The sequence below is a fragment of the Beta vulgaris genome, chromosome 7 (genome assembly GCF_026745355.1).
Source record: "Beta vulgaris subsp. vulgaris cultivar EL10 chromosome 7, EL10.2, whole genome shotgun sequence".
In the NCBI taxonomy this organism is placed as follows: Eukaryota; Viridiplantae; Streptophyta; class Magnoliopsida; order Caryophyllales; family Amaranthaceae; genus Beta; species Beta vulgaris.
Window position 1 is genome coordinate 39,276,428 of NC_079208.1, and position 26,945 is coordinate 39,303,372.

Genomic DNA, 26,945 nt, shown 5'->3' on the forward strand with positions numbered 1-26,945 from the left:
TGTGCAGAATAATATTGTCAAATGATATTTAGGAAAAATTGTCAGAAAAAAAACCTTTTAAAAGTTCATTTTTGCAAAAAAAAAAACTTTTTAACTCATTATGTGAAAAAAAAACCCACAAACTTAATTTTTCTTGGAAGATGAAACCTATTTTCATTTTCCGGTGTGGTTTTTCTAAATTTCAGCGTTGATCCTTCTATCTTTATTTAACTCCTTATTTCCATTAACTGTAGCACTATCCCTATGCATCTCAAAAAACACACCGAAAAATGGGAACAAGTTTCACCTTACAGGAAAATATATATTTGTGGTTTATTTTGCACTTCGCAATATTGAACTTTTAAATGATGTTTTTGACAAATTTTTCTGATTCGTATTATTTGCTTGAACCATATTGCTAGCTTATCAGAACCAGCAATTGGAGTAGGTAAGCTTTACTTAGCGTAAGACTTCAGACTTCTTTGGGTTGATTTTCACTTTTTCAGCATTTTTTTGTTTTTCAGCATTGTTGATCTGCAGTTTTTCAAAAGTGGTCACTTTCATTATCATTTTTGGACCTCAACCATTTGCTAAGCTGCATGTACATTTTTTTTTTGGCTCTAAAATTTTTACATGTTCACCCTAGGAGGGAGGGGAGGACGGGAGGTAAGGAGAAAGAGCACCATTCCCTCCTGAAGTCCTTCGTTTGCACATTCAAATGGAAAAAGTTGTCTATCAAGCAAGTAATATACCCACTAGAAATAAAAGTAATATTTCCGCACTAACAACTTATTTTATTCTTGACGGAATTTTCAGTTTTAATTTTTTTTTGACGGAATTTTCAGTTTTAATTTCATACCAAATGAAAGGTACAGATAATACAAAAATTCCAGTCATTACTCCCATTTTTTTTTTTTTTTTTTTGACAAATGCTAATAAAGAGGACTAGGCTATTCTTTCCCGGCTTTAGAGGCTAGGAAGTTGGTAGGCGTGTCGCGCACCTAACAAAAATAAATAACCTAACTAATCCTCCTAACTATGTAGTAGGACAAGTCAGAGTCGATCCCACAGAGAGAAAGTTGTTCTATGATTAGTCCTTAAATAATGGTAAGACTAAACGAGAATAATATCAATAATGGTCGAAGTAACTATACTAATCAATATATAAATAAAAGACTCTACAGTTAAGTATCCTCACTAGCACGAAATAATACAAAATAATTTCTACCCCAAATTAATAAATTAAATGTTCACAAGGAAAAGTACACCCTATAAAGTACCATAGACCTCTCCCGAGTATCTATGGTTTCTCTAATATGCATTCAAGCCTACTCCCGTGGAATCATGCAAATTAAAGACATTAAACACGACACTTTAACTTCCTAACAATCCATTCTACCTACTCCCGTGGAGAACTTCATGTCCTTAATTGAAATATTCAAATCCGTCAAAATCCAACTCCCGTTGTGATCAAGACAATGGAATCATAACAATACTAGTTATCCCTAATCTAATATTGGAATATGCACAATCAATTAAGCAAGAACAATTAACAATTAATATGAGAATTTAAAGAAACAATCATGAATTAAATCATACTAGGGTTTTTAACTTAACCATAAATAAAAGAAAATACTCTATCATGAAATAATAATGAAATCTAAATCTACAAAGAAAAACATAATCAAAGAAATCAAAGAAAGAAACTAATAGAATTCATGAAATTATTGAAAAAGAATAAAAACTAGGGTTTACACTAAAAACTAGAGAGAAAGAGAGGAGAGAAAACTAAAACTAAACCTAAAAAGAAAATAACGTGAGAGGGAGGTGAGGAGAGAGAAAGAATGAAAACCTATCTAAATAAATATTCAATAACCTAATATGACTTGGAAAGTAATTTACAAGATAAGAAAAGTCTTAAATAAATCATTAATAGGCGGATTAGTGATCCGCGCGTACACGTGGCAGATTCCAGCAGAAACAGTGCAATCTTCCGAAAGGCATAACTCCTTGACTAGAAGTCTCCTCGGGGTGTGCCACCTATCATTGGAAAGATATTCAAGTCTAGTTTCCAAATCTGGTGGAATTACTCAATTCTAATAAGCACATCAGAAGTTAGGATCAGAAGAGTAGACGTGACTCTTTTTCACATTTCTTCTAATGATTTTCCGCTTCGTTTTTGCTCAAACTCGTACTATGACATATCCATACGATCCTTATACATTGTAGCTTCTTTCCAAGTGCTCCTAATCTGTAAGCTTAGCTAATCATACTCCAAATAAGTCTTCAATGCCTGAAATTCATCAAAAACAAGAAAACATACCAAATAGGAATACAAAAGCATAACTTAAGAATATAATGCAACAATGAACCTAAATATGAAACTAAATGCTCTAAAATGCAACCTAAATGCACCTAAAAACTATATATAAAAATGACTTATCAAACTCCCCCAAGCTAAACCATTGCTTGTCCTCAAGCAATAAGACATAGACACGGAAAAGTTATTCAACCTACAATATGGGATTACAACAGGGCTAAGCACTCAATTGAAAACACAAGAGATATAATCACTACATAAGCCAAGTATCGAAACACTCTCAAACAAAGCCGCATAGCATATCATGTATCGCAATCGACTTTCCAATCATACCACAAACCATCTCTCCCAAACTGGATTTAACCAAACATGACAGACCTCACTATAGTTATGTGCACTCAAATCTCTCATGTGTTTAAGGGATGAATAATGACTCTCAACCTAAATCAGTCGACTCAGATGAAACAAATATTCTTTAATTTTGACTTTTTGACTCACTTAATACTCAACAATATAATACATAATGATCAAGAGGACTTTTAAGGGTTGTAATGGGGCTGAGGTTAAGGATATGGAAAATAATTTGGGAATCGTGGTGGAAAAACCGAGAAGGGGGAGCATCATATAACAGAAAATATGACCAAGATATATCACAACTCCATGCAACAACCAACAATCTCCAAATATAATCAACAACATTTTTCACTCAATAAATTCAATCATAACCCTTTTTATTTCACTTTCAAAATTTGATAGGCGTGTCGCGCACCTAACAAAAATAAATAACCTAACTAATCCTCCTAACTATGTAGTAGGGCAAGTCAGAGTCGATCCCATAGAGAGAAAGTTGTTCTATGATTAGTCCTTAAATAATGGTAAGACTAAACGAGAATAATATCAATAATGGTCGAAGTAACTATACTAATCAATATATAAATAAAAGACTCTACAGTTAAGTATCCCCACTAGCACGAAATAATACAAAATAATTTCTACCCCAAACTAATAAATTAAATGTTCACAAGGAAAAGTACACCCTATAAAGTACTATAGACCTATCCCGAGTATCTATGGCTTCTCTAATATGCATTCAAGCCTACTCCCGTGGAATCATGCAAATTAAAGACATTAAACACGACACTTTAACTTCCTAACAATCCATTCTACATACTCCCGTGGAGAATTCATGTCCTTAATTGAAATACTCAAATCCGTCAAAATCCAACTCCCGTTGTGATCAAGACAATGGAATCATAACAATACTAGTTATCCCTAATCTAGTATTGGAATATGCACAATCAATTAAGCAAGAACAATTAACAATTAATATGAGAATTTAAAGAAACAATCATGAATTAAATCATACTAGGGTTTAACTTAACCATAAACTACTCTATCATGAAATAATAATGAAATCTAAATCTACATAGAAAAACATAATCAAAGAAATCAAAGAAAGAAACTAATAGAATTCATGAAATTATTGAAAAAGAATAAAAACTAGGGTTTACACTAAAAACTAGAGAGAAAGAGAGGAGAGAAAACTAAAACTAAACCTAAAAAGAAAATAACGTGAGAGGGAGGTGAGGAGAGAGAAAGAATGAAAACCTATCTAAATAAATATTCAATAACCTAATATGACTTAGAAAGTAATTTACAAGATAAGGAAAGTCTTAAATAAATCATTAATAGGCGGATTAGTGATCCGCGCGTACACGTGGCAGATTCCAGCAGAAACAGTGCAATCTTCCGAAAGGCATAACTCCTTGACTAGAAGTCTCCTCGGGGAGTGCCACCTATCATTGGAAAGATATTCAAGTCTAGTTTCCAAATCTGGTGGAATTACTCGATTGTAATAAGTACATCAGAAGTTATGATCAGAAGAGTAGACGTGACTCTTTTTCACATTTCTTCTAATGATTTTCCGCTTCGTTTTTGCTCAAACTCGTACTATGACATATCCACACGATCCTTATACATTGTAGCTTCTTTCCAAGTGCTCCTAATCTTTAAGCTTAGCTAATCATATCCGCCCAGGCTCCACTTTTGGTTTCAAATAATCGTACCCTCTTGGGGTCCAGGGACAACCGGAGAATGTAACTATTCTTAGTCGAGGTGACTTCGAGTGTGGACAACTTAACCTTGAAGTTCGATTTCACTTCTACCAGTGTCTTAAGAGAAGGGTCAGCGTACTGCTTCTCAAACCATTCTGGATGGATCATGGTTTTAGCCGGTCCCTTGAATTTAATCACATTATGCTCGCCTGAAATTAATCAAAAACAAGAAAACATATCGAATAGGATTATAAAAGCATAACTTAAGAATATAATGCAACAATGAACCTAAATATGAAACTAAATGCTCTAAAATGCAACCTAAATGCACCTAAAAACTATATATAAAAATGACTTATCAGAAGTGAGCCTTATAAACTTCCTCTCTTTTAACTTTAACGCGTGAAATAAAATTCAGGTGGGATGATCGTATCTTTATTTGGTCTATAATGTTCCTTATTTCCATCGGCGCCTGTGTTGTAGACTTAAGAGCTAGGATGACTTCCATACAATCTAACTTTATCGATATTGCTCGTGTTTATGTCTTCAAGCATTCAATGCAGTGCAGGATGACTTTTGCTTCAGTTTGGACAAGCAAGGTGGCTAGGACTTTCTTTGACTCCCAAATGTTTGTATTGTTCTTATTTACCACGCAATGGCTGCTGTCCATGAGTTTAAATCTTTTTTATTTTTTTTCCAAGAGTCGTCCACCTAAAAATACTCTAGTTCGCCGGTTTGAATGCATCCATGAGTCCAAGTAAGTGGGGGAATGCTAGAAGCAGCTTGGATGAAGTTCTTAGCTTGAATGAAGTTCTTCGTTCTTAGACCCTGAAGAGATAGCTTTCGATTGTCTTTGAATAAGCTATTCAAAGGAGGACATTGTTCTTTGTGTGTTGGGCTCGCAACCGTTGAAGATGATATCATATTTGTGAAGCCACATAGCCCACATGGTGGCTAGGAACTTTACAGTGACAGGATGCACGTCGCCAGGGTCTATGCTCAAGTTAACTATTTGGTTGGTTCTTCTTTGAGTCGAATGATTATTCTTCCAAAAGTAGAGTAAGTGACTCTTTATCCATTCACTGAGTGAGGTGGTGAGATGTGCTTCATGTCTGATACCCATGGTGACGAACCAAATAGTTTTGGAGGATTGACAATCTCTAAAGAGATGCTCCAAAGTTTCATTTTCAGACTGACAAAATTTGCATTTTTGGATTAATTTGAATATTTCTCTTTGTAATCTTATGAGCAACAGAAAGCGCACGATTCATTATCTTCCAAATAAACAGTTTCCATATTGGAAGATGTTTTGATTCCAAAGTAGTTTCCAAAATTATTAATCTGAGGGGATTGAAGGGTTCTTTAACTCGTGGGCAGTCTAGTAGCTTGACTTTACTGAATACTTCCCTCTTTTTTCCCGCTCCAATAAAGGGTATCATCCTTTGAGTTCTCCGGCAGCTGGATACTTAGAATTTCTCTAGCTGTGGGCTTGTCAAAATTATTTCAAATGAGATTTGCATCCCAATGGCCATTTGAGATTAAATCTGATACTTTTGCTTCTCTTTGAATAGATGTGTGAGCGTTTGGTTGCTGAATTGGGCTACTACTTAGCCACCAGTCAGAGAAAATATGGGCAGATTCCCCATTTCCAATCTGCACTTTAAAATTTGATTTCAGATGATTGTATGCTTTGCATAGGCTCCGGAAGGCATAGGAGGATTTAGAGCTATTATGGTTTTTGTAGCCTGCAAATAGGGATCTCTTGTACTTTGCAGTGTATAATTGCTTAATGAGGGAAGGGCCCGAGTTGTAGATTCTCCATGCTTGGTTAGCCAAAAGTGCTTTATTTTGGCTCCCTGTATTCTTTAGGCCTGATTCCCTATTGTGCTCGTGATGTTTTAGTAAGCTTCGTTTCCTCCAATAGATTGGCTGTTTCTTGGCCGTTGAGGACCACTAGAACTTTAGAAGGGTAAAATCTATTTTTTTTCTGATTTCTTTGGTAGAAGGTAGATAGCTAGGATGTGAAAGGCCAGGGAGCAAAGAATTGAGTTGATAAGGATAAGTCTAGCAGAGGGAGAAAGATGGATGAATTTCCAAGAGAGGATTTTGGTATTGATCTTATCCACAATTGAACTGAAGGCTCCAGTATTCCTACCATCTATATTCATGGGGCAACCCAAGTATGTACCAAGTGAAGTGGTGTTTTTGACTCCAAGGGCTTCCTCATTAGAGCTGTGAACCGGCGGGGAGTGATAGGACTTAACAATACTAAGGATTTGTTGTAATTAATCATTTCACCCAACTTTTCACAAAAAGGCCAATTATCTCTTTAAGATTCTAGCACTTACTCACTATCCGCTCTTCTTCTTTTGACTGAGGTCCTTAATTGAGAAGTAGGGGTAGTAGGGGTCTTCCGAGTTTGATAGCTCGGGGAGTTGGAGGTTTGTTCAGATTTTCTTGTAATCCCATCGTATCTTCCGAGCTTTCTAGAGATAAGTCCGAGTTAGCTGTAATAGCCCTGTTTTTAAAAATGTTTATTTAGAAGTTAATTATATATATATTAAGTTAATTATGTTTCGAAAATTCTTATTTTATTTGTGATGTGGAATGTGAATTATATTGTCGTGTTCGTAAAATATATATTTATTTAATTTTATGGTGTTATTATCGATATATTTTGGATTTTAAGTTTAAGTTGAGTGGTATTTGGCCCAAATAGGAAGCGAAAGTCGGTTTTCCCTTCGTTTCATTATGTTGTCGGTTTAAAGATACAAAACCCATTCCTTTTTCTTTCACTTGTGATTTCTGACTCAAGGAACCCCAAAAATCAATTTCTCTCAAACCCCAACCCCGTAAAACCCCAAAACCAAAACCCAGTTACTCCACTTCTCTATCTCTTCTTGCGCGTCGGTGCCGGTGGCTACAGGCCGGCGGTGCTGTCATCTTCAGTTATTGCTCGCCGGAATTCTCCTTTCTCTCAGTTCGCGTTGTTGCTGTCGATGATGTTGCTGTTGTTCTGTTTTCTCTCCCCCGTTCTTGTGTCGTCGTTGCGGTTGGTTGCTGCTGTCGTTCTGTGCCGCCGTGGCCTGCTGCTCCTCGTTGGTGATCAACAAGCCTCGCGAAGCTCCACTGCTTAAGCTTTGAAACCCCTCCGTCCCCTGTTCTTCGCTGCTCCTAGTTGAGCACAGGTAATTTACCTTTTTGTTTTTAATTTTAGAATTCTTGATTAGTAAACCCAATTTATATTTAGACTATGGTTAAGAGATTAATTATGGGGGTATTATTTAATTGTGGTGGTTGATGTTGTTTGTGATGTTGTAGTGTTGTTCTTGTTGTTGTCCTGTTTTAGTGTCCGTTGTTCTGGTTAATGTTGTGGTGGTTTATTGAATTGTTGGAGTAGTTATTATAGGTTGTTGTTCTTCTGTTTTTGTTGTTGCTGCGTTATTGTTAGTGTTGTTATTGTTACATTGTTTTATTGCTGTTGGTTGTTGTTGTTTCAGTGATGTTATAATTCTTGGTGGTAGTGATGCGTTGTGGTGGTGGCGGTGGTGAAGTTATTGTTGTTGCTGTGTTGTAGTAGGTGTTATTGGTTAGGTGTTGTTGTTATTGATGTTGTGTGGTTAGAGTTGATATATTTGAAGATAAGTGTAAAAGTTATAAAATTAGTTAGTTTCTATTTGCGGGATTTAGTTTGATTAGCATGGTGGTTGTATTAGAAGAAGTTAATTAGATTAGTGTAAGTTTAGTTATTAATTATCGTTATTATTTTGAGGTAAATTGTTGGAGAATGATTATGGAGTCTGAGTCTCATTTGGAGATGAAGATTAATGAAGGAGGTTGTATTGTTCAAATCTGGAATGCGTTCAGGTAACTTTTATGTTCAGTAAAATCATTTACTCATGCCCTTGTGTGTGGATCTTTGTGTTATGTTTTTGATAAATAAGTTCGTACTATGGCCATAGATATGAATGTGATGATGAAATGCCATTGATTGATTATGAATATGCAAATGTTTTGCTGGTGTGGTTTATGAACTGAAAATAGAAAGTGGGCAAGGTATGGGTGGAGGATGGTTACTCTTTTGACCTGATACAGTCGGCTACGCTCCATAACGAACCTTGGAGGTAGTATTGCTGGGCTCCATAATGAATCTTGGAGGTAGCGTTTGTCCTTTGTCCAAAGCCTGTACTTGCCACTGATTTGTTTAAGAAAGTGAGCTATGCCAGCGTTGTAACAAAAAAGAAAATGATTTGAGAAATAAAATGTTTATAACGGGCTGAAGTAAGGTTACGAGTTTTCCACTCATTTTGAAATTGTATTTGTTTAATATTTTCTCCTTGAATTTGCAGGTTTGGTGTTGTGAGCTCGGAATTGAAAGTGGAGCAAGAGAAAGATGTTGTCGTAGATTAAGGATTGATCTTGTATCTAGTTAGTTGATTGGAGAATAGTTATTGATATTTTCGTTGTATATGATATTTAGGAATATTAGTCGAGATACTTGTGTAATTAAGGATATTTTTCCGCTGCGAAATGATTTATTTAAGGGTTAATCTTGTTTATGGATATTGAGTGTGTTTCCGTTAGCAGCTCGAAAGAGCAGGCTTTTACAAGATGGTATCAGAGCAACCTTGCGACCGTATGCCTAGTTGGCTACCTAGCGAGGGTTTAAGATCTTTGGGATAGTTTGAAATTGATTTTGATTTATTAGTGGTTAAGAATTGACGATCAGAAATTTGAAATGTTCAAGCTTGAGTGTATAAGTGTTTGCGCTTTTGCGTGTGCTATATGATTTCGTTTCTGTGAAAGTATATTGCCTTGTATTGTCTATGATGTGTTTTGAGAAAAATTCTATGATTTGCTTAATTAAACGAATTTCAAACGAGATCTCTATGAATGAGATGACTGGAATCTTACGCCGAAATTTTTTGCCCCTTTTGTTTTCTTTGCTCCTTAATTCTAATATTGAGTTTAAGTGGAGATACAAAAGCTGATGGTAGAATTACGGTTTGGATGCTTGATATCTTACGAGTTTGAGATTTTGATTTTACTTAAATTATTATTTTCAAGTTTCGAGGACGAAACTTTAAATAAGGGTGGTAGTATGTAATAGCCCTGTTTTTAAGAATGTTTATTTAGAAGTTAATTATATATATTAAGTTAATTATGTTTCGAAAATTATTATTTTATTTGTGATGTGGAATGTGAATTATATTGTCGTGTTCATAAAATATATATTTATTTAATTTCATGGTGTTATTATCGATATATTTTGGATTTTAAGTTTAAGTTGAGTGCTATTTGGCCCAAATAGGAAGCGAAAGTCGGTTTTCCCTTCGTTTCATTATGTTGTCGGTTTAATGATACAAAACCCATTCCTTTTTCTTTCACTTGTGATTTCTCACTCAAGGAACCCCAAAAATCAATTTCTCTCAAACCCCAACCCCGTAAAACCCCAAAACCAAAACCCAGTTACTCCACTTCTCTATCTCTTCTCGCGCGTCGGTGCCGGTGGCTACAGGCCGGCGGTGCTGTCATCTTCAGTTATTGCTCGCCGGAATTCTCCTTTCTCTCAGTTCTCGTTGTTGCTGTCGATGATGTTGCTGCTGTTCTGTTTTCTCTCCCCTGTTCTTGTGTCGTCGTTGCGGCTGCCGTTCTGTGCCGTTGTGGCCTGCTGCTACCTCGTCGGTGCTCAACAAGCCTCGCGAAGCTCCACTGCTGAAGCTTTGAAACCCCTCCGCCCCTGTTCTTCGCTGCTCCTAGTAGAGCAGAGGTAATTTACCTTTTTGTTTTTAATTTTAGAATTCTTGATTAGTAAACCCAATTTATATTTAGACTATGGTTAAGAGTTTAATTATGGGGGTATTATTTAATTGTGGTGGTTGATGTTGTTTGTGATGTTGTAGTGTTGTTCTTGTTGTTGTCCTGTTTTAGTGTCCGTTGTTCTGGTTAATGTTGTGGTGGTTTATTGAATTGTTGGAGTAGTTATTATAGGTTGTTGTTCTTCTGTTCTTGTTGTTGCTGCGTTATTGTTAGTGTTGTTATTGTTACATTGTTTTATTGCTGTTGGTTGTTGTTGTTTCAGTGATGTTATAATTCTTGGTGGTAGTGATGCGTTGTGGTGGTGGCGGTGGTGAAGTTATTGTTGTTGCTGTGTTGTAGTAGGTGTTATTGGGTAGGTGTTGTTGTTATTGATGTTGTGTGGTTAGAGTTGATATATTTGAAGATAAGTGTAAAAGTTATAAAATTAGTTAGTTTCTATTTACGGGATTTAGTTTGATTAGCATGGTGGTTGTATTAGAAGAAGTATATTAGATTAGTGTAAGTTTAATTATTAATTATTGTTATTATTTTGAGGTAAATTGTTGGAGAATGATTATGGAGTTTGAGTCTCATTTGGAGATGAAGATTAATGAAGGAGGTTGTATTGTTCAAATCTGGAATGTGTTCATCAGGTAACTTTTATGTTCAGTAAAATCATTTACTCATGCTCTTGTGTGTGGATCTTTGTGTTATGTTTTTGATAAATAAGTTCGTACTATGGCCATAGATATGAATGTGATGATGAAATGTCATTGATTGATTATGAATATGCAAATGTTTTGCTGGCGTAGTTTATGAACTGAAAATAGAAAGTGGGCAAGGTATGAGTGGAGGATGGTTAGTGTTTTGACCTGATACGGTCGGCTACGCTCCATAACGAACCTTAGAGGTAGTATTGCTGGGCTCCATAACGAATCTTGGAGGTAGCGTTTGTCCTTTGTCCAAAGCCTGTACTTGCCACTGATTTGTTTAAGAGAGTGAGCTATGCCAGCGTTGTAACGGAAAGAAAATGATTTGAGAAATAAAATGTTTATAACGGGCTGAAGTAAAGGTTACGAGTTTTCCACTCATTTTGGAATTGTGTTTGTTTAATATTTTCTCCTTGAATTTGTAGGATTGGTGTTGTGAGCTCGGCCTTGAAAGTGGAGCAAGATAAAGATGTTGTCGTAGATTAAGGATTGAGCTTGTATCTAGTTAGTTGATTGGGGAATAGTTATTGATATTTTCGTTGTATATGATATTTGGGAATATTAGTCGAGATACTTGTGTAATTAAGGATATTTTTCCGCTGCGAAATGATTTATTTAAGAGTTAATCTTGTTTATGGATATTGAGTGTGTTTCCGTTAGCAGCTCGAAACAGCGGGCTGTTACATTAACGGAGAAGAAGGAGGTTTGGGACGCTGATGAGTTTGGAGGGTGAGGAGGAATCCTATATGCGGAGCTTTCCAAGGGTGGGAGGGTATTTGATGCTTTGAGCTTAGTTTCCAAGGAGGATCTGGTTTGTGAAAGGGTTGGCCAGGTAAAGTAAGAGTTTTGGGATGAAGTGGGGTCACTTGACTTTTGGGTTTTTGACTTCTTGATTAATTAAGGACTTAGGATGGTTGTTATGGGCATTTTGAAAGAAGTGGGCTTGAAGACTTTTCATGGGCTGAATTTTATGGAAATTCCTATAGTTCATGAAGGTTTGGACTATTTTCCCTAGCTCATCCCAAGACTCAAAGTGTAGGTCTTGTGACTTATGAACACTTACCTTAGTAGTTGATAAGTTTTCATTGACTTTCTCAGGAGAGGTTTGAGTTTGCGAGAATGATTCTAAGGAATCAACAGAAGAGTTCTTGTGTGAACTGAAAATGTTGTTAAGCTCCAGATAGTTGAGAAAACCGAATGGGATAAACGGGTCAGAGAACGGGTCAGGGGGGATGTAGATTATGTCAGAGTCATTGAGCTGCACTTATGTGAACAGATGAGCCAAGATTGTGTTTGAGGGGGTTAGAGCTAGAGGAGGTAGAATATATGAAGTGGTCCATAGAGTTGACCTTCGGAGGTAGATTTATTTTGGAATACAAAGGAAGGAGGTCGTTTTCCTTTAGAGAAATTTTCCGAAAAAAGGTGGGTGGGTTTCGTTTTGTTGGTGTTATGACTTTGGGTTGGGGGGGGGGGGGAGTTTAAATGAGAGTAAGTACCAGAGGAGTATATGAGTGGGGGAGTTTGAAGAGAATATGAAAGAATAAAGATGTAGAAGTACAATGAAGAAGTGTTTTGTTTGATCCTTTTAGATCATCATTGCCATTCTGGGGAAGGCGGGGGATAAGTTACAAAACTCTCCTTGCATGGGGGAATAAAGCAGAGGGTAATAGGGTAATTTGAAGCATTAAAGTAAATGAGGGAGTTGGGAGAGTAAAGGATTGTGCCAGGCGGAAGATTTTTCGAGATGTGGAATCCTCCCTGTGCTGCACTTAAATTTTGACTTAAATACTTACCTATGGACAGTTTGTTTACTCGCTCTCCGCAGCGCGTGTTCTATCATTTCCATTTGGGCCTCTGCATGTGGAATCTGAAGGTTGTTCCAACGGCAAAGTTTTGCATCTTTTGTTAACCGGTTTTGCTTGCAATGCTATTTTCCTCGTTGAGCTTTCTTCATCTATCTCTTTCCTTTTTCCTTGCTTTTGATCTTCATGGTTATTCCGACTATCCTTTGTTTCTGAGTCCGGGTTCTGTTGATGATCACCATGGTTATTTTGACCTCTGTTGTTACCCGAGTCTTCTGAGTTGCTTGAGGACAAGTGATTTTGTTATTCATCTCCATCTCCATCATGTGACTGAGTTTTTTCAGATGGACTATCACCTTCTTCGTCTCGCTCCCAAGAATAGTGAACTAGATTTATTTCTGTCATACATTCCTTTCCACTCTTTTTAGTCTCATAATTTTGTTTGTGAACTAGGGAAAAAATTAGGGGATATGTAGGGTGGTTCATTCTGGATACTTGTGTTTGCCATGGCTATATCAAAATGGTTTTTGACAACTTCCATTGGCATGCAACACCTTGGTCTTTGGTGTCCAATTCTTCCACATTTTGAGCAATAGACACACACTCCTTCATATTTATAATGTACCCATTATGGTGTTCCATTTTCGTAATCAAATAAGAAGCCCGAGATCCGAGGGTTATTGATGGGTATGTCTACTTTTTCCCTAAGCTAATTTTCAAATCTTTGAGAAGTGGAGGAATTATCAAAATAGAGGACTCGTCCTATTCTCTGTAGTGCTCTTCTAGCTATATGGGTTTCATTGTAAAGTAGGGGAAGACCTTCCACTTTTACCCAAATTGGGGCATGCAAGAATATGTGAGCATGGTAAGATTCTTTTGGCTTGCAGACCATAAAGAGGAATAGAGCCCCTTGAAAACTTGCATAGCCTAAAGCTGTCAAGTTTTCCTAATCCCTATATTGTCTAGATAGAAGAAAAAGAAAAGTTTCCCAACTTTCTTTACCTGGATTTCATCATGGGTGATCCAGTGGTACAAAACCCACTCTCTAATGAAGCTTTCTTGAAAACCCCTTAGCTCTTTTGCTTTCCCTACGACTGCATTCGGTAGGAGGCCGTCCTCCAGAACTTGATCGCCATCTTGGGCTGAGATTTTATGGCCCATGCTTCTAATCATGATGTTTTGCTGTTGAGCGAGGTTTAGATTTTCATTTTGCTTCATTATACGGTGAGGGGGCTTGTTTTGTGTTTAATTGTTTTCTGAATTTTGGTTTTAAACTTGGGATTTCTCTCTCTACATTCTAGTGCGAGAGGCTCTAAAGTAAATGAGACTTATACGAAATGGACTTCACAAAATCCGATATGGAATTTCCCTTCCTAACTCCTAGTCATATGTCTCTTTCTATTTTTTTTTCATCTTTAATTAGGAGAACTACACGTGCCTGCAATATAATGGTACTTCGTTTTTATTCTATTGTATCATTTTGACGTTTACACTATTTATATAGTAGCTTCGACCGAAATGTTTTGACGTTATATATAGATCGATATTATTTTTTAAGATGTTATATTCATCTCAAATTCTCAATGTATTTTTACAAAATATTCTATAAATAACCAATGATGCTAATATCCAAAGTTGTGAATCAGCAGATGTAAAACCTCATATGATATGCAATAAAACAAAAATAATATATTAAAATAAATGAAACAATTGTTGTAGAATACACTTAAAAACATCAATGAAGAGTAGCTGAGACACATATTACATTCAATGGATTAAAACCTACTGTTACTATATGTTTTAGATGCTTGATAGCATTTATTATGGTACATTGTATTAGACCTCAAAAAGTTTCGTCGCACTCTAATGTGAAGGCTCATTCATAACATAATTCTCACGAAAGAAAGTCAATTAAGGTCAAAGCCATTCAAGGTCTTCAGGAGATGAAAGTTAAGGAAGGACAAGGGCACAAGCAGTTAGAGAATAATCACGAGATGAATCCACATAAGAAAGAACGTGGGCTATAATTACTTAGTGCCAAAAGATGGTTGAGACTTGAAATATTTTCCCTCCAAAGATGCATGGAAGTTATGTAGCATGTTGGTCTATAAATATAAGGAAGATCATCAAGCAGAAGATAATAAACACAACACACAACTTACAAATTACTCTTTTCTAGCATGGCCTAGTCTTAGCCTACCCAACCCCGCTCTAGGGTTATAATTTGGTTCACTAGATTTAGAACATGTACTGGCGCCAAGTTCTTTAATTCTCCAGTTGAAGCAAGAACTCATGGAGGTAATGATCTTCGTGTTTTCTCTTTAGTTGTCCGACCTGGCTTCTCCTCATATGTGTTGTAAAATTTATTCTTAAGGTTTGTGATGTAAATGAGAATGTTTGGCTATAATTAATAGATTAATTATTGCATCTTGTTCTATTTATTGCTTTTTGCCTGAATTTATTAGGCGTTGTAGTTTAACCAATTAAATTACAACAAAGTAAGTTAACAAAGTAACCTCCTGTGACATTCAATATCAAACTATTGGATGTGCATTGACTCGCTTGTAAAGTCAACAACACCAACAAATTTTTTGGCGATCACAATGGGAGGAGAAACATTCATAATCAAATTGAGAAAATTTTTCTTCACAATTTTTACAATTTAACTGTCTAAAACAGTTATTGTCATTTTCATAAAAATAAAAGACACACGTTCTCGAAGGAATAAAGAAGTTGCCCAGGGTGAATCAAGTTCCCAAAACATGGAAACTAGTGGTTCAAGCCCATCAGAGATTAGGGTACAAGGGAATAATGGTTAACCAATTCATCATGTTTTGGAAGAGTCAAATGGAGAGACTCCTCAAAGGGAAATCTCAACTCCATGTAGTACTGGTCGTAGATTTGTACATCAATTGTATGGAAAGTTCACCAGAAATAGTAAAAGATTTATTATTAGAGGCCAGAGAGAGTCAAAAACAACAATTTAATTCTAACTATAGAACTCTAGCCCTTTAGTCTGCCAGAGTCTCAACGAATATCCTTCAAAGGATAAGAGAAGATAATAGAGAAATTAACTCTAGGCAAATTGATCGAATACTTGTAGATATCAATGATACTATGAGTGCGATTTTCACGACAATGTCTAAATCTCTCGCTACCGAAGTAGTTACTCGCTTAGATACACTAGTAAAAAAACCCTATTAGTTAAGAGATAAGTTGGTTAAAGCGTTAGAGAAGAAGTTCCGCTAAATAGAACATGAGGAAGTCGTGGCGTAACGCCAAATCCTCCTCCAATAGGTTACCCACCAAGGTACATTTCTCCCATCTTAAACTAGAGACCTATTTCTCTCAAGTGATCCACATACTTCCTCCCATGAGCGCCCAAACAAGGGAAATACCCTTGAGCCTTGGGGAGGGTAATCATGGAAACCTTAGGAGAAGTGATGGAATGGCAGCGGGCGTGGAGCTAGGCTGGCGCCAGGCGTCAGGACATCATTAACCTTTGTTTTTCATGGGTGGTGGACAAGTTAGTGACAACACACACCAATCTGGACCATGACAAGGAGGAAAGAGGCAAGGTTTTTTTGTTGCAAACAACAACAACTCACCTCATCCATATGTGCCTCTTAATCAATCAAATATGGTTGAGATTCCTTCTACACCCTATGCTTATATGCCTAACCAACCAACTGTGGGTGGTACGCCTCATTATGGGAATACTCCAGGTTATGGTCAAATCCAAGCTCCATTTATCCAAGCAACTGACGCTTAGTAGCAGGGGATGCCCACAAATGGCCGTACATTCCCGCCACAAATGGCACAAGGAGCAGCCAATTCTAATTATATGCATCACTAAGATATCCCTATGGGACGTTATCAAAATCAACCTTTCATTCTTAACCCTACTCTTGTGTATGATCAAACAGGAGGTATAAGGAATGGAAATATGGGATACCCAGGGAGAAATCAGGATGCTTTGGCGACACAAGTTGAGGCGCTGGTTCAAAGACTAGTAGGAGATAACTCTAGGAAAAGTTAGAGGTACATAGGTAAAAAACCTTACCCTGAATTGATTGATAGAGCCAATCTATTTCCTAGAAAGTTTAAGATACATGACTTTACCTTGTTAAATCTCAGGCAATGATAGAGCTTCTGCTAAGGAACATTTAAATAGGTTTAATTGTCAGTGTAGGAAAGCAACTAGAAATAATTTCTTAACATTGAGAATGTTTTCCATGTCTTTAACTGAGATGATTTTTGGTAGTATACAAATTTACCACCAAATTATATCCACTCCTGGCAGGACATGTAAGTGCAATTTACAAATCATTTTGCACGCACTGGACCTGGAGTGACTCTAAGTGAAAGAGAGTATGTAGAAGACTACCTATCTAGATTCAAAATGGATAAGTTTAGGTGTCATGTTAGCATTCCTAAAAGAGAGTTTGTATGAATGGCTCAGAAGGGAATGTTAATTCAGTTTCGAAATAGGTTTGATGGTCATGCCGTTGACGATTTTGTTGAGTTAGCAGAATTGGCCGTAAGATATGAAAGAAACCTAGAAGCTAATAGTGCAGCAAGACACCAAAGTTTCTTCGCTCAGAATGAGGAGTCCTTCCACTTTGAAACTGCACAAGAAGTGGACGTGGCAGAAATCATTCATGGAGTACCCTACAAGTGTTCTCCTCTACAGAAGAAGGAGTTTTGGCACCAAAGGATTTGAAATCTGGGTTAAAAAGAACATATACCTTTGATGCTAAAAAATCTAATGCTATTTTCGATTGGTTATTATCCAACAAAAAGATAAAACTAGTAGGAAGGCATAAAGTAAGAATTGCTGATAAAGTTCAGGGTAAAAATACTGTAAATGACATGATGCGGTAACTCACGATACTTCTGAATGCATCGTTTTTAGAATTAAAATCCAGGATGAAATTGATAAGAAAAATATCATGTTTCTTGATGATGAAGAAGATAGTAATGTAGTTGGAATGGACGAATCATTTGAACTATTATGTGTATGGTAGAAATTAACAATGTTTTTACTATTACTTTGCAGGCATCTCAAGTTACCGAAATAGGTAACCAACTCTTCAACAGATTGCTTGATGAAGGAATCTTGGTTATGCCAAATATAGCCAATGATGAAGGCTTGGAAGATATGTGCAGATGGCATATGAATGGGTCACATACAACAGACTAATGCCAAGTATTCAACGAGTTCCTAACTAGGCAACTAAGTCACAAAAGACTACTTAGCCAAAGCTAAGGTTCCTGTCAGCTCCAATCCAACTCAAAGCTTGGCGATGCCGGATGAAAGAGCTAAGACCTACAAAGAGGATGCTAAAAAGTTCCTGTTGCAAACTAGGGCAATAGAGGGGTTAAAGGCTTTAAGAGGTCGGATGTGCTGATCATGTGCAAATAAGCTAACCTTTGAAATGGTTAGAACCCATATCATCGAAAATGATCCTGCATATATACCTGCTTACCAATGTCCTTTCCAAAAAAGGTCCAGGTGTCAAGGACCAAGGAAAAGTAATAACCCCGGGTCATACCCTTCCTCAAAAGGAAAAGAAAGGGAGCCAAGTAAAACTCCTGTACCCAAAATTCTCAAAAGAAGGGCAAAGCCCCGTAGGAACCAAGGAGATGTACAACTGAAATTAGTAGTGAAGGCAACACCACTACAAGATGTCCAAAACTTACACAAAAGTAGGTCATAAAAAATGAAAGAGCTGAGTGCAAAGGCTGCTGCATCAAGTGCCCAAATTAGCACTCAAAATGTGCAGAAGTCCCTTATAGAAAATATAAGAATTGATGAGGAAGCTCTACAAGTTGGTATTACTAGACTGTTACCTTTAGGAAAAAAACAGTGTGATACACCATCTACAAAGGATGATGGCCAACAGTCTCAAGGAAGTGATTATCTGATGAAAGAGACGCCAGTGAATGGCTTTAATGACGACTATGATTCAGAGTTTGGATTTGAGGATTTGGACTTTCTGGTGCCAAACAATGACTTATTGTTGGATGGAGACTCACTGGTGAATGAGCCTTAGACACAAATTGGAGATAGCCATAACATGCAGTGCAAGGTGGTCATGCTACCAGCAGAGTTTAAGAAGGCTGGAGAATAGCCAAGACTCTAGACCAATACTACATCATGGGAAGACGAAGTTGATAAGGAAGAGAGGGAAGGTAAATTTAAAATGACTTATTCTTGATGTTTTTGCATCTTACTTGAATGCACTTTAAAAGAAAGTGCCTAGTAAAATATCCTTAAAAAAGCTAATCCAGTGAAATTAATTTTTGATAAAATCTTTAGGTTAGCTCATGTTGATAATAAGAATACTAAAGCTCTATTCCTAAATATTGATTTTTGAGAGTTCTTCTAGGCAAAGTATTAGTGGACACTAGAGCTACTGTTAATATTATGCCACTCTCTGTATTTTGGAAATTAGGAAAGACTAGAAAAGATTTGCATAACATACAAATCAACATAACTGCTTTTTCTGGTTTATCTGAAAAAGTGGAAGGAATGGTTGTTTTAAAGATAAGGGTAGGAATTAAACTAATTATACTTATTTCTTCATAGTGAAAGTGGTACTAATTATAATGCTATACTAGGAAGGGATAGGTTACGTCATCATTATGCTATTCCATCATCACTCTATCAGGTCCTAATCCTATGGAATGGCGACACTTATGAAATGGTACAAGCAGATAAGGAAGTTTGCCTAATCACATCTCTTGATTTTATTTTTATCAGGGACTCTCTAAAGTCAGTTCCTACTATCAAAATTGAGGTTGCTCTACAACTTGAGTCACAAACTCACCAAGAAATAGAAGACTCAAGTGTAATTCTCATTGAAGACGTCGAGGACGTCCCAGAAGTTGAAGACATTCAATCAAAATATGAATATGTCCAACAGGCGCCAAGCTATGACCAACCACTAGTTTTGTTAGTCTACAGAGTTGGACTATATTTTTCTTGTAAAAGTTTAGTATTATGTCTGTAAACCGAGAAGAATATTGTAATGGGCTTACCTCTATCGTTGATCAAGTTATGAAAGATTTAGTTTTTAGAAAATACCAAGAGGATTTTCTTATAAACTCTAATGCATGTTGCTCAACTTTACATGAATCTGAATCTTTAGAATATGATGAGAAAGTATGGGCTAAAAGTGAGAATATTAAACAGGAAGTTGATAATCCACTAGAAAAAAAAAATTTAAGGGACGATGAAAATCCACGTTTCACTTGCATAAATAAGCTTCTCACTAACCAAGAGAAACATGAAATAATAGAAATTACAAAATAATTTGAGGATTGTTTTGCTTGGGAACATCATGAAATGCCTAATATTGATAGGAAAATAGTAGAAGATAAATTACCTATTAAAGAAGGATATAAGCCTGTGGCAGATCCTATAAGACTAGCGCATGAACTGGCAGAGCCTATACAAAAGGAGATAAACAAACTCATTAAGGCAAAGTTCATAAGGCCTTGCCAATATGCTGATTGGATTTCTAATATAGTCCCAGTAGTTAAGAAAAATGGCAAGATACGAATCTGCATTGACTTTAGGGATCTAAATAAAGCAACACCTAAGGATCAATATCCCTTGTCTGTAGGTAATCTCCTAATAGATGCAGCTTCAAGATATGAATACATATCTTCTATGGGTGGATATGCAGGATACCACCGGTTAAGGATTGCACAAGAGGACTCTAATAAAACAACCTTCAGATGTCGAAAATCATTAAGCTTGTTTGAATATGTGGCTATGCCATTTGGATTAAAAAAAGTTGGCTCTACATACCAACGAACAATGGTCGCAATCTTTAAAGATATGATTGGTAAGATCATAAAAGTCTATGTGGATGACATACTCGTAAAATCAAATGACTTTTTAAGACATAAAGAGCATTTGGTTAAGTCATTCACCAGAATGAGAGAATATCACCTAAAAATGAATCTACTCAAATATGCATTCAAAGTTAAAGCCAATAACTTCTTGGGATTTCTCATCCATAAAAATGGAATGGAGATTGGCCAAACAAGGCAAAAGTATTATTGGCAGCCAAGCCACCTTCTAATAAGAAGGAACTGCAAAGATTCCTTGGACAAGTCAAGTATGTTAGGAGATTCATGGCCAACCTAGTTGGGTAAACTAAAATTTTTTCACCTCTATTAACATTAAAACATGGATCCGAGTTCAAATTGAATGAGGAACATCAAAAGACCTTTGGTCAAATCAAGCAATATTTGGCAAATCCTCCTGTATTGATCCATCCTAGGCGAAATGAAAAACCATTAAGGTTATATCTGTCTACCTGTGAAGATTCCATTATTAGTCTCCTCACGCGAAAAAATGAGAAGGGACATGAGCAGGCTATATTCTAACTAAGTAGGATCCTGCATGATACAAAGAAAAGGTATACCATGGCATAAAAATGGTGTTTGTGCTTATATGATGCATCAGTTAAGCTCATACATTATTTCATGGCCTTCACAGTAGAAGTAGTATCTCCAACAGATGTCATAAAATATATGATATCCCAACCTTAAATAAAAAAGGGTTAAGCAAATGGAGTCAACATTTACTGCAATTCGACTTAATATACGTGCCACAAAGGCAGTAAAAGGTCAAGATCTAGCTGACTTCTTAGCAACCCATCCTTGCTGTGAATCTGGAATCATTGATGAGGACATCCTTCAATGGATCTTGTTCTTTGATGGATCTAACACTAAAGAAACAACTGGAGCTAGAATATATGTTCTATTTCCTGATGGGGTTCCAACCAAGTTGGCAGTGACCCTAAAGGGTCCGCGCACCAACAATAGAGCAGAATATGAAGCTTTGTTGATTAGGCTGGAGTTGTTTCTAGAGCTGGGAGCTAAGGGAGCAAAGATATACGGAGATCCTCAGCTGATCATTTATCAAATGACTAAAGAATTATAGTGTATATCATTAGTATCACATGAGTGTGGAAAGAAAGCACAAGAATTGTCTAAAATAATTCAAGAAACTTACTTTTATACACATTCATAGAAAAGAAAACAAAATAGTATGTAGATCAGCTATCCCATATAACTTCTGCCATAGAAGAGGTACCTTCACAAAATGAAGATATTATTCTCCAAGAAAAGATCCTAGATCCTCTTAATGAATCTAATAAAGAAATATGAGAAAATATATTGGAAGTCTATAGAGTTTCAATATTAAGGGAGGAGAAGAATTAGAGAGATAAAATTATCCTCTATCTCCAGAACCCAACTGGGACAAAAGTGCCAAATAGAGTCAAAATGGCAGCAACCAAGTTTTGCATGCAATTTGGTGAATTGCACAGAAAGGATCCAGAAGGATTACTTTGGAAGTTTATGGATACTGGAGAACTTCTAACTCTCATAGCATAAATTCACCAAGGGTTATGTGGTGCTCATCAAAACGGCCTATATAAATGAGATGGTTGTTGCACGAACTGTAATATCCTGAAAAACTTAAACGTGTTTAAGTTATAATTAATTATAATAAGTAGTTAAAATATGATTTATTTTATCGTTTCACTAATTCAGCAAAATACAATAAAACGAATATAAAAAAAAATTCCAACTTAAAAATGATAATAACTAAGTGACGATTATAGTATATTTCACGATTTCATGATCTAATCAAGAATGTTTGTTTTGTTGTTTAAACACAAAATATCCAATTTTTCACTAAGGTTTACAAGGCCACGTGAAGTAAAGTGAGAAGTAGTGTAATTTTCTGATTTTGGTTGCAAAATAAAAAGGGAAATGAGTAAAAGTTCCATGGTAAATACTCCATTAATTTTGCTTCTTCCTCACTCATTCATGGCGCTTGGCAAGCATGCCAAGATCCTCCATGCTTTTTCCTCTGTCAAAATCTGTCACCAATCCACCTCCTTATCTTCTTCAAATAAAAAATTCTGACTATTTACTTCAATTTTCTTCCTCACACCCACTAATTTAGTGTTCTTAATCTCCCTATAAATGGCCATGAAATCCATCACCAAGAACACAACAATTTTCATCCTCTCATCACTCACCTCACCACCACCTACGAACTAACCAGAATTTTCATTCACAATTCGCCGGAAAATGTGATTTAATGGAACCCGAAAAGAAAATCCATTTTATTTCCCTCTCTCTCCTCTGCTTCGGGGTTCAAACACTATCACCACCATCTGCCACCCTTTGTGCGACGCTAGCCCCACCTGTCGCGTCAAAACTCCGATTACCCACCTTCCCTCGACCATCGTAAGTGTTCCGCCGTCGCAGCTCGGACCCACCTTTTCTCTCTCTTCCTCGCACTCCCCTTTTTCTCGCTCATCCCTACGCGAAGCATCACACTTCGCTGCCGTGCACCACAGTGGTGCTGCCACACCACCACCCACCTCCAAATCCATTCGTCGTTGCACCGCGCCACCCACGCCTAGCTATGCTAGCACCGCACCTCGCTTCTCTCTCCCAACTCCCTCATCAGTCACAACCATCCTCCGCACGCTGCAGCGTGCCTCCGTGCCACGCCGGAGCATCGTGGGCCACCATCCCTGCTCGGAGTTTGCCGTCGTTCAGCGGAGGTCCTCGTTCCTCCACTTCTTGTCGAGTCTGTCGACCTGCTCACTGAGCAGGTATATGTTCCACTTCACTCTTTAGTTTTCTCATTTTGGTTTGTAGTCTAAGCCCACTATGTTTAAATTAGTTGAGTTTTGGGCCTAAAAGTTTATTTCACTTAGTAATTAGTAGGTTGATTTATATTATGGACTGAACAAAAGTTAGTTATGACATGCCAACTTTGGGCTTAGGAGAATTCAATTTGAACTGAACTTAAGTGTTATGAATCTGTTAGGAAATGTGTTGGGCTATAATTCCTAATGACTAAGTTATTTGAGTTGAGTAAAACTAATTAAAATCTAGTGAACTTGTTATTTGTAATAGGAGTATGAGTTCTTACCTTCACTAATACTTAAATTCACTTGTAATAACAAGATAAGCTTGACTTACTAGTTTTAAGCGATTAAATAATATTATAATAATGCTAATGGTTCTAATATAGTAAGAAACTTAATTAGTTTAATAATAAATGATTAATTGGTGATTCTATGAACTCGAATAATAATATACTTTCGAATGGTTATATGATATGTAATAATATAACTTTAATGTTTCGAAAATTCCAAAAGCATAACTAAAGGAGTTATTTCACCTAATTAAAGGTTAAAGAGTCACCTTAAGAAGTTTTTAACGGTTAATAAATAATGACCTTTAATGAAGTTTTTAATGATTAAGAAATAATGATCGTTAATGAGACCTTTACGACGTAATAATGAACGTTATGACCTTAATAAGCGGTAACTAATATTTAGGCTTAAAAGCTAAATAACGAAACGTTCATTAATAAAATTATTCTTGAATAGATTAAAGAAGATAGAGGATATTACAAGCCTCCCCCGGCTATCAAGGTTGGTAAGCAGGAATTCAGGTAACGTCTACTGCTAACACTCGCATTTCCCTTCAAAGTATGTTTTATGATCATCATTAATATTATGTTTTATATATGGATTACGGGAAATGAAATGTTTTATGATGGTATGATGATATGATAAGCTATGAAATGATGATGATGATGATGTTATGATGAAATGAAAAGAATATAATTATTCACAATGATGATGATATGCTTAAAAGAAATGAAACATGATAAATTCAAGTGAAAGACGGTTCTTGGCAAGTATCCCGTTATCATGGGTCGTGCACGTACCTCCCTGCCGGTTAAACCACCTCCCGTTTAGTGAGGGCTATTGCCTCTAGTGGCCCACGCATTATTCTATACTCTAGGCATTAACGCCACCTCCCATTTAGTGAGGGCTTTTGTCCTCGGGTGGCTGCCTCTCGTTTACGATGTTACTATGTTCTTGGGAGACGTCCCTTCTGTTGTACGAGCCAAGTTACCAAAGTAAAAGATATATGATGATGAACTTGATAAAGAAGATAATGTAACATGATATATTGATTATTGATATGCTATGTTTGCAAAATAGTTTTACTTATTCTTTCCTCCCTGTTTATAAACAAAATGATGTGAAATGAATTTACGATGTTAGAGTAGTATGTTACTGAGCCTCGACTCATGACGTTTTGTTTTATGTTTTAGGTATGGGAGAAAAGTTGTGGATCACTATTATACTGCGTTATGGAGATTATGTATGATTCTATAAGGTTTTAGAATATTTGTATGATGGATAAACAAGTATTATTTTACGATGAGTAATCGTATAGTTGAATTTCAATTTTAGGCTATTATTTTATTTGTGGGCCGTAACCCACAGACTTAAGTTATGCTTCCGCTGACGATTAAGGTTGTGTATTTGTCGGGGCGTTACACGAACATGGTTTCTATTGGCCTTCTATGAGAAAGGATTATATAAATTATGATTCAGGTTGTAAAATATGTCAAAATTTTGGACCGATCAGTAGGGCGCCCGCCTCAGAACTAAAACATCCTTAAACCTTGGCCTTTCAGAGGATGGGAAGTAGATGTCATAGGAGAATTAAATCAATCCTGCATCCTCTAAAAAACATTCATACATCCTAGTGGTGACCGATTACTTCACCAAATGGGTGGAGTTTCAAGCTTTCAATAAGATCAATACATAGGCTGTAATAAATTTATTGGAAGAGAAAATCTTTACAAGATCTGGGATTCCAAAAACTATAACCTTTGATCAAGCCACAGTATTCAGGAATCCTGACTTACTGGATTATCTTAATCAATTTGGGCATGGGCGGACCTATGAAGGGTCCTGGGTGGCCCAGCCCCCCCCCCCCCCCCCCCCCCGAAAATATAGAAAAGAAATTATGTTGTCCTCGTTTCGTCAAGCATATAGTACAAGTTAAAACAATTTTCCGCGCGTATCAAAACATGGACAAGAATTTGGTCCAGTGGTTAGCAGGGAAGTGCTAAGAGCGCATGAATAATCCCGCGATGCGGGTTCGACTCCTCTAATTAAGATTTTGCTTAGCTTTTTTTTTTTTTTTTTTTTGGCAATTTAAAGTTGTTATTGATAACTAAAAAAAAAAGTTACAAGAATTATCCAAGCCTAGGCTACATCTGCCAAAAGGCTATAATAAGAGACACACGCCAACAAGCTAATACAATAGCAACATTCTCTCTTCCTTAGAACAATTACAAGCAGTTCTAAACAAAATTTCTTTAACTAGGACAGAAGGAGGAACAAGATTGTTATTGAAAATCTTGTTATTCCTTTGAAGCCAAATACCATATATTGTCTCTGTTAGAAGCTTTGTATACATTTTGCCCTGTCTGTTGCTACTATGAGCTCTCCTTGTAGCTTTTTGGACCTCTTCATGGAATGGTATATTCTGGTACTGCCACCTGAGTTTTGCATGAATTTCCTTCTAGATTGTCATAGAATAGCCACATTGAAAGAACAAATGCTGAACTAATTCATCTGCAGCATTACACATTTTACAAGTAACTGAGCAAGGTATCCCCCATTTGCTCAACCTGTCTGCAGTAGCCACTCTATTTTGCAACACCAACCAAAGCAAAAACTTGCTCTTAGGGCTAGTAGTGTTGTTACACACCAATCTTCTCCATTGTACTTTCTCAAAAGTACCTAACAGCAACTTATACGCCTTTTTAATGCAATAAGTCCCATTATGCATAACTGCATTCCACCCTCCCACAGTTTGAAGGAGATCTCTTGACTCAATGATCTTTTTCAGCTGCCAAGACATGTTGTTCTTAGGAGCTATAGTATACACATCCATCCTTCTCATATAATAAGCATTAATCCATTGCACCCAAAGTTTATCTGTTTTAAAAGAAATAGCCCATAATAACTTTAAGATTGCAGCTTTATTCCAGATCTCCATGTTAACTAAATTCCACCCCCTGCTGTCTTAGGTTTGTAGAATTGATTCCAAGCAATAGGAGCTTTCTTAGAATCCAAAGTTTTACCTGTCCATAAGAACTTCCTGCACACTGGTTCTACAGCTCTGATAATCTTCTTAGAAAGTGGGAAAATCTGAGCCCAATAGTGTTGCATTGTGCTCAAAACACTCCTCACTAACTGTAACCTACCAGCATAGGATAAAGTTTTAGCAACCCACCCTTGAGCTCTCTCTGTAATCTTATCAATCAAGATTTTGCATTGAGAGTAATTCAACTTTTTTGAAGACAGTGGCACCCCCAGATATCTAAAAGGAAGATCTCCAATAGGAAGTTGCACAA

General features: G+C 36.6%; 1 long non-coding RNA gene across 1 annotated transcript; it reads left to right on the plus strand.

The window, feature by feature from the left end:
• Nucleotides 1-23,120: 23,120 nt before the first annotated feature.
• On the plus strand, nucleotides 23,121-24,978 carry LOC130592178 (uncharacterized). Its single transcript, XR_008970396.1, has 3 exons — nucleotides 23,121-23,319; nucleotides 24,106-24,170; nucleotides 24,843-24,978. It is a non-coding gene; the product is annotated as an uncharacterized LOC130592178 (long non-coding RNA).
• Nucleotides 24,979-26,945: the final 1,967 nt, after the last annotated feature.